Here is a 9,883-nt window from a genome sequence, read left to right as displayed (position 1 = left end):
GTCTTCTTGTGTTCTTCTTTCTTGCATTTTTTTACAGATTATTTCAAGTATGTCAAATTTGGGAAATATTTGGGTCAACCCACAATCCGACCCAAATATTTATTTACTCTCACATATATATTTAAATTAACCACAGTTCTCGACTCGGCAATCCAAACATTATATATATATATATATATATATATATATATATATATATATATATATATATATATATATATATATATATATATATATATATATGATGGTTACTACCTATTTAAACTGATGAAATAGAAAAATAAAACCCCAAAAATTTGCAACAACCTTTGAACCAATCGAGATCTCCTGTTACCAAAATTTCATGTGCTCTCACAGGAAGGGAGTAATAACTAAAATATTATATGTTTACCCCTCCTTATGAGAGGGCACAAGGGACACATGGTAGATTTTAACAGGGGATCCAACTATCTTTAAACACAAATAAAAACAATCTGAGTGTTATGTAAGAAAAGTAAATGTAGTAACAAGGTAACATCACACAAAATTTTGAATGGTTCAACAATACATAATCCATTTTCAAGACGAAACATAGTTATTCACTATGATTAAATTAAAACTTGTACGAAAATACACAAAGATGGACAAAAACACTCAAATTTGAAAAATACTCTCGGATCGCCTAATTGTAAAAACTAATTTTTTTTATTAATCTCATGGTTTTAGGCAATCATTATTGAAGTTTCTTTTTGATTAGTTAAATAGAAAATTACAAAGTTAGAACATTTTTTTAGAACGCTGGTTCCGCTTCTTTTTTGGAGTGTGTCTAATCTTCGCGGTTTAAGCAAATAAATCGTTAAAAGAGTGCGATACGAGAATTTTCCAAGAGGTCACTCATCCTAGTACTACTCTCGCCCAAGCACGCTTAATTGTGGAGTTCCGATGAAATTCAGTGCATTAGTGCTAGTATAATTGCACCAAGTTAAAACATTTTATGATAGGCAATTCGTAGGTATGCATTTGTTATCAAAAATTAAAAATTTATAAATGTCAAAGATAATATCACTTTTACACTTGGACTTACCACAATAACTCTTTTTACCATTGTCCTTCTCTCTCCTAATTCACCCCCAAAGATTTTTCTTTATTTCAAAGCTCTAAACATCATAATCAAGACTTAATTGGATTAATGACATGATATTTTCCATGTCAATTCTCCTAAACTATCTACCTAAAAAAATTACTATTTTCTTTCTCGAACAAATTGAATTGATTATTTATTTTCTTGTGCATATTCATCACCATTCTGTTGGAATTATTTCTAATATTTGGGTACATATATTATTTAATAATTGTATATTAGTTGTTATCATAATAAAGATTAAAGCTCAATTAAAGTGATCTATTAAAGTATAAAGATTATGTTCTTATTTAGACATCTATAATAAATGTGGAGATATATTTGTGTAGAAGCAGAAATACCATTTATTATTTCGTTGATGGGCCGAATAATAAATGGGTATATTAGGGCTAGGTCCCCAACCCATATAAATAGCCTACCTATTTGTTTCTCTCATAAAACAATAAGGTTTTAGTTCATCTCTCAAGAACTCTCAAGAAGGCTATCGATATAGGGTTGGAAGACTTAAACCCCACCCGCATCTGACATTCCGATCCAGGTCCAGATCCAGAACAAGAAGATCCACATTCAGATTCAGGTTCAGATTCAAAATCAAGAGAAGATCAAGAAGATGAGAATAATGAAGAACGGCTTAATGAACCGTTCTGCATTCAAGATCCAGGTACGTTTCCGCAATTACAGTTTATCTCGATTTATCGACATAGAGTATACATATTATAGACTTAAGGATTAAAGATTTAGACTAAAGAAACTAACAAGTGGTATCAGAGTCTCTCTATGTCGATTTATTGAGATTTAATAAGGATAAAGATAGATTGTTGAATTTGGTTAACAAGATTATGAATAACAATTAAATTTTCTGTATAATCCCATTGAATAAACAGATTCAGAATAAGGAAATTGAATAAATTGAATTGAATGTTCATTTTAAGGATAAGGAAGGTTGAACAGGTTTAATTTTGTTTTATTGTCAAATAAGACTAAATATTATGTATAAAACAAAATGTGAGATAATTAAGAATAAGTTAATTCTATTTTATATATATATATATATATATATATATATATATTTGATTTGAGGTTATATAATTGTTATTAATTAAAGAATATGAATAGACATTTATAAATGTTCTTGATCTAATATGTTTTTTATTTACTGAATTATAAACAATAAATTATTTTGATGTATATGTTATAGTAAAGAATTAAAGACTCTTCAGAAATCATAAAGAATAAACGGTTTTAGAATCATAAAGAATAAAGAAAATGGAAAAGTTTTATTTCAAGAATTGGATTTAATTATTAATTTGAAAATAATAATTCAAATTAATAACCTGAATTTAAGTCATAAGTCATAAAGAGAGAAATATATGGTAAAGAAGTTGATTTTTTTTTTAAAGAATTGGTCAAATTAATATCTATATTTATTATTAATTAGATAATTAAAGAGGTATTAATAAATATATTATATATATTCCGGTTATATATATATATATATATATATATATATATATATATATATATATATATATATATATTGAGTACGAATTAATTAAGGAAATTTGAATTTTAGAATAATAATTTATTATCATTCTACTTATATAAGTATGTAAAGAATTAAGGAATTCAGTTTTGGAATAATAATTAATTATTATAATTAATTTAAGGAATTAAAATAATAATAATATTTTAATTAGTCAAAGATTGAAGTAATATTTATTCCTGAAATAATTGTTATTATATTAATACATTTATATACAATTAAGAATAATATAGGTTATGATTTGAGAATTAAGTAAAAAAAAATAGTTATCATGTTTATAATATTTTATAAATATTGATTACATTATGTTTGTAATATATTTAATGAATTAGTATAAAAACGGATGAATACATCTATTTAATTTTTAATTTATGACTTAATTAATATTTTATTAATAATAATAATTTATAATTAAAGAATAAATAAATATCAATAACTTATTTATCAAAAGTTATTTATCAAGAATTAAGGAAATCAATTAACCTAATAATTGATAAATTTAGAATTTTGGGTAATCTGTGCAATTGATTATTTAATTGTTTATTATTATTATTATTATATTTGGATGAATAATCAATCATGTTATATTACACATTCGAATATATATACATATTTCGGTCTTTATGTATATATTGTGTTGATTGATATTAAGAAATAATTGAGTGATTAGTAAAATCACAATTATTTGTTTTGTGTAACACATATGAAATTTATGCAATTTTGATACATAAAACAACATTCAGATTTTCGGTATTAATAACACATTCAAAATTTGGTCTAATTTTAGGCCCATTTAAATTTGTAATTATGCGGTTGTTAATCGGCCCAAAGGAAGATTAATAATTGGTCGGATTGCAAATTTAAATAATGTACAAATTATTAATTTATAGAACATATTTGTTTTATAAGATTAAGACGGTTGTGTTTGTAACTATGCGATTATTAATCGGACAAAAGGAAGTTTAATAATTGGTCGAGTTACACACTTAAAGTATGTACATAATTTATTAATTTATTAAATCAATTAATTGAAGCAACATCCTACCAAAGTAGGCTCTCTTGTGAAGGTTAATATGTTTTATAAATTAAGAAGGTAGTGTGTATGTATTTCATGCGGTTATTTAATCGGCCCAAAGGAAGATAAATAATTGGTCAGAATAACATTATGCACATGTGGTAATAAATATGTAACAATTATTTGGTGGGCCATGTGAATAATTGGAATATCCAAAGATAACCAATTATTTGACAGGACTTATTGTTAATATTTTATTACTGCAAAAGAGTACCGTTTGCAAGTTAATATTTAATGTCCAAAGACTAAATATTAATGTTGCGTTTGGTATCTTATGATGAGACGTACCATTATTTTGAATTTATGTGATTATTAAAATTTTGTGAGTATGGTTGTTCATTTGTTTTGTTATCTAATCAAGTTAACACTTCTGCTAATACGGATTATTTTTTTGTCAACATCTTAAGTTCATTTTATATGATATAATTTTTAAGACATATTTAGAATTTGTTGTATTTTTAAGAATTATATCTAAAATGGTTAAAATTTCTAAGGGTATTATTAGAATAAATATTTCATAAATAATATATGTTTTATTTTGTTTCAAAAGTAATGCATTAAAGTCAGAGTTACAATAATGTATTCTCATGCATCTAATTTGGATTTTCTTATTTACACTTAAGTTAATTGATGTGAATTGTAGTTGTCTAAAGGGAGACATAGTCTCTACATGAACTCACATCAATTGTGTGTAAGAAAAATAAAAGATTGAAACAAAAATAACATAAATAGTGTTCACTTAGCAAATACCTTAATACATAATAAAGAAATGAAGTTGTAAGAATTGCAGATATTGCACTTATAAGAAAATTACTAAAGAAAGTGGTGCATAAAAGAATACATATTATAGTTTGTTTTGTTTGTTCTAAGAGTAATTTAACTTCAGTACTCATACACATTTGATGGTAACTTCAGTATTACTAAAGTAAATGTGTTGATGTACGGTTGAGTTAATTGTCAAAAGTCAATTGATGGTGAAAGAAACATCGGCGTGGGCATTAACAATTCATATTAAAGATGAAGAAATAAAGAACTACTTTAGATACTTTTTTATTTGGAAACAAACATTTATGGAATATCTTCATGTAATTGATTCATTTGGAAGGAAGAGTTAAGAATTACAACTTATATATGGAATAAAGATTCAACTAAAACAACTAGTAAATTCTTTTGGGGTTGTCCAGTTAAGGTCAGGCCTTATAGGTCTAAAGAAAATAAACTAGACTAAAGAATTTATCAGATGTTAATTATTGGATATTCTAAAAGATCTAAAGACAAATTAAGTCTCATAAGTACTTCAAGATTAGCCTTGAAAATAAATATATACATAAGACTCCTTAAACAAGAGTGTAATGTATTCTCTAGATTATATGAATCAAGAAATTAAGAATATTTATGATGTTGGACAAATACTTGAAGGATCCTAGTTTGGATCATTAAGAAAGCAACCAAACAACTAATGTGATATTTTAAGAACAAAACATTACATACTCATATAGTGAAATCGAATCGGATAGAGATTATTTGGTATATTGATTCGAATTTTGTTGGATACTAAAATAGTCGAAAATTCGTGCCACATCATTTTAGTTTACAGAATTAATTTTTGGAAGAGTGTTAAGTAGACACTCGAATTATTTCAAGTTGATGGCAGAATTTATTAGGTGTTTTGTGGCATCCAATTAAAGAATCCGGCTGCAAAATTTTGTCACGGGGTTGCAAATTATGAATGATATAGAAAGACCACTAAAGATATTACGTGACAATAATTTGCAGTTCTTTTACTTTAAGAGTGATATGAGTTCGACTAAATCGAACTATTTGGAAAATAAAGAAGTCATAAGGTTTACTTATCTATTGAGCATATTTGGACAAACTCTAAAATTACAGACCAGTTCTCTAAATATTTGCTATCTGAGGTCTTTCATGAACATATTGTTCATATGGATATTGCATATTTAGATGATATACAGTTTTAGTGGGAGTTTGTATTGTGATGCTTGCATAGATAAAATTTGGAATTTATGTGCACATTAAAGAATCAGTTTCTAAAGAAATTAAAGATTTAGTTTTTAAAGAAATTAAGATTATAAAGTTATTCAGATTGATCTCTATAAGGAATAAAGGAGGACCAGTTGGTATTAGACATGTTAAAGATCACACTACATGTTAATCCACACTACACACTCATGTTTAATCTTTGTTATTTGATTATATTGACATATGTGACTATTGAGGGTTTAGTTACGAACTAATGTAACAAAAATCGCTTTAATCCTATGTTGATATAATTGATGGACGAGATTGATATAGATGTATTTGGAAATGATAATAATATTTTGAGCTCTTAAGGTTATAATATACAATTGAAGGAAATATTATATGACCCAAGTGGGAGATTGTTGAAATTATTTCCAATATTTGGGTACATATATTATTTAATAATTGTATATTAGTTGTTATCATAATAAAGATTAAAGCCCAATTAAAGTGATCTATTAAAGTATAAAGATTATGGGGCTTATTTAGACATCTATAATAAATGTGGGGATATATTTGTGTAGAAGCAGAAATACCATTTATTATTTCGTTGATGAGCCGAATAATAAATGGGTATATTAGGGCTAGGTCCCCAACCCATATAAATAGCCTACCTATTTGTTTCTCTCATAAAACAATAAGGTTTTAGTTCACCTCTCAAGAACTCTCAAGAAGGCTATCGATATAGGGTTGAAAGACTTAAACCCACCCACATCTGACATTCCGATCCAGGTCCAGATCCAGAACAAGAAGATCCACATTCAGATTCAGGTCCAGATTCAAGATCAAGAGAAGATCAAGAAGATGAGAATAACGAAGAACGGCTTAATGAATCGTTCTGCATTCAAGATCCAGGTACGTTTCCGCAATTACAGTTTATCTCGATTTATCGACATAGAGTATACATATTATAGACTTAAGGATTAAAGATTTAGACTAAAGAAACTAACACATTTCTATCAAACTCCACCTTAATACATATGTATTATAGTCTAATTACACACCATTGATCTACCTTGTTCTTAACCAAGTAGAGCAATTAAGCTCTAGATCCTAACATAACTCATACCTCATACTTCTGTCTAGGAATATTTTTGTCAAAATAAAAAGTCAATTACATTCATCATGGTTGCAAACCTTCTTCATATTGACAATGTCAGCATTCTCATGATCAAATCCCTCACAAAATAGAATTTGATGTCGATATGCTTAGTTTTTTCATTGTGCAAAGGATTCTTACTCAAATATAATGCACTTTGAGTGTACTCCCCTTGAGGAAGACTCATAAAGAATGACAAGAACACTCAAACTTGAAAATGCTTCGGGTAGCCTAACTTTGAAACACAGTTTCTCTCAAATCTCATGGCTTTTAGGAACACGACCTTGGACATAGTCCGAAGTTGTAATTTACAAAATTTTAGGATAAGTCAACTAGGAGTTATGCATTTATTCTCAAAAATGTAAAATCTGGAAATCCCAGGTCATGTCATTTTATTTACCCCCTAGTAACTCCTTTTAACATTGTCCTCTTATCTCCTAAGCAATTCTTAATGGTTGTATTTTCATTTCAAAGCTCCAAATATCATAATCTGTATTTAGGACTTGGATTACTGATATGACATTTCCCATTCCAATTCGAATGGATAATATTCAAATGCTGTTGTCAATTGCAGCATTAGAAGAATGCTTTTCTTCATTATAAATCAAAATAGAGAAATCTACATTAAATAACCAAAAAGAATATGAGTAAAAAAGAAAGTTGATAAAGTACAAACTAAAGAAGACCTTATATAGACTTTAAGAAGCACCCAAAGCTGGTACATCACATACTATAATATTTTCAAGAGAAAAAAAAAAAAAAGATTGATGAAATGTCAATATAAATACACTCTCTTGATCACGTTCAAACCAAATTCTTTATCGTGTTGAAGTTTTGCAAATGAGTAATGGAATATTTATAATTAAGAAGAATTATGAATTAGAAACACTTGAGAAATTTATAAGGATAAGTGCAAACACTTGAGAAATTTATAAGTATCAGTCCATTTGTGCCAAAATATTGTTATTAAATTAAGTGGTGAAAAGAAACTAAGATTTAGAAGATTCAAAAAGTACTTATATATTTGCATGTTTCTTTATATAGCCCATTATGTATTATATCATCAATATAATTTATTTAGTTGCTTTATGTGCTTGTATATTTTTGTTGAAAATAAATAAAGAAGGATCATACTTGTTATAAAGTGATCTATTTTAAATTGTTAACAATTTTACAATTAAACTATCAAAGAATTCAGTAATGCACTGGAGGAGTAAACACACTAATTGATCTAAGGATAAATTTATAAGAGGAAGTTAGGAATAAATAAATTTTTGATTAATTTAAGTGTTATTTGTTAATTACAGATTTAGTATTTAATTCATTTAAAATTATATCTTATGTTTTCATCTACAGTTAGAATTAGTCGACCATTTAATATTTATTAGGCTTCACATATAATTTCTTCTTAGTTAATTAACCGTCTATTAATTAACCGTCTATTAGTATAAATTTATTTTATTAGGTAATAAAATAGTTATAACTTTTGTTATTTATTAATCACTTCCAGCTAGGCTTGAAAAGAGATCAATAAAATAAAAAGAGAGAAGTAGTGGGAGTGTTACATTAAAGAAAAAGAAAAAAGGAAAAAGAGAAAAAGAAAGAATTGAGGTGGGTCTCTAAAGAGTTTTCTTTATATATAAAATTTAAAAATAAATAGCTAATGCATAGCATTTTTTGTAAAACCAAAAATTAAAACAAAAATTGACTAATATTACTTTTTTTTTTTTTTTGTGAATGTCAAAATACATGTAAAAGATAAAAAAAATTGTAAAAAGATATAGGATTGATAAATTTACCTAAAAAGTAAAATAAATCATCTCTCATAATTACTTAAATTCACTTAATAATATCTCATCTTTTAGTATAGAGACAACAAGATATGAATATTCCCAGTCTCCTTAAGGTCATAATTTTGAACCAAACAGGCGATAAATTTTGCACTTGATTAAATGTATTTGCAGAATATTTGCTTATCCACTGTCCATTTTTTTAGATTCACTTGATAATAAATTGAACGTAATTTTTTATCCATAAACTTTACAAGTTAATTAAATCAATATTTTTGAGAATTTCTATCTGTATCCGTTGACGACATTAAATCAATATTTTTGAGAATTTCAATTTGTATCAGTTGGTGAAGATGCATGTTTTTGCTTGAATTTTGTTTGTTGTTTCAATGATAAATTTAATTCTGATAAACGAATCTGTTAACAAGAAAAAAAAAATATTTCATCTCATATATTATCACTTCGTCAATACAAGCTCACTAATTCATTATGTGCATCGTTTTATTGGTAGCTATGTTAAAGAAAATATTTGATTTTTAATAATTAATTAAAGCCACTCGATTCTATTTATAAGTGTGCTCTTATTCTTATTTATATTATTTTTCATATATATTTTAATTTTATTCATATCTTTTAATTTTCGTTATTTTTGGATTCATTTTTTTAATTTAGTTATAAATAAGAAATCCAATTATATTATTATTAATAAAGTATTAGAACATAGACATTAGGTCTCTCTTTCTATTTATTCTTGAATTTTAAGTTTTTAATTATTTTTTTAATTAATCAAGTTGGAGTAAATATAATGATATTTCTAGTTTGTAAATAAAAAATAATTAAAAAATAAATATATAGATCAAGGCTAAGTAAGAAAATCTGGTCTAATGTTCTTCTTTTAATTTATCTCTTACCCTATTACTGTCTCCATGTCCTTTTGTAAAAATATGTACAGATAAATAATGTTAACTCCCTTAGAAAGATTGAAAAACCAATATGAGCCATTTCATATTGACCAATATTTTTTTAATGGATTATCTGAAAATTTGCTAAAAGTCAATTTCATTTTTTGACCAATATTTTTTTCCTCTACGAGAACACCGACTATATAGGCTGCTGAAGATTGAACACTAAGAATAAATTGGGTAATATGAATTGTCATAATGAATGGATTGCAATTCAATGTACATAAAAGGAAATTATTAAATAAGGTTGGTAA

General features: G+C 26.1%; 1 pseudogene; it reads right to left on the bottom strand.

The window, feature by feature from the left end:
• Nucleotides 1-840: 840 nt before the first annotated feature.
• Nucleotides 841-959, bottom strand: LOC124937230 (annotated as a pseudogene).
• Nucleotides 960-9,883: the final 8,924 nt, after the last annotated feature.

This window comes from Impatiens glandulifera, chromosome 4 (genome assembly GCF_907164915.1).
Source record: "Impatiens glandulifera chromosome 4, dImpGla2.1, whole genome shotgun sequence".
Lineage (NCBI taxonomy): Eukaryota > Viridiplantae > Streptophyta > Magnoliopsida > Ericales > Balsaminaceae > Impatiens > Impatiens glandulifera.
This window is presented reverse-complemented; position numbering and strand designations above follow the sequence as displayed.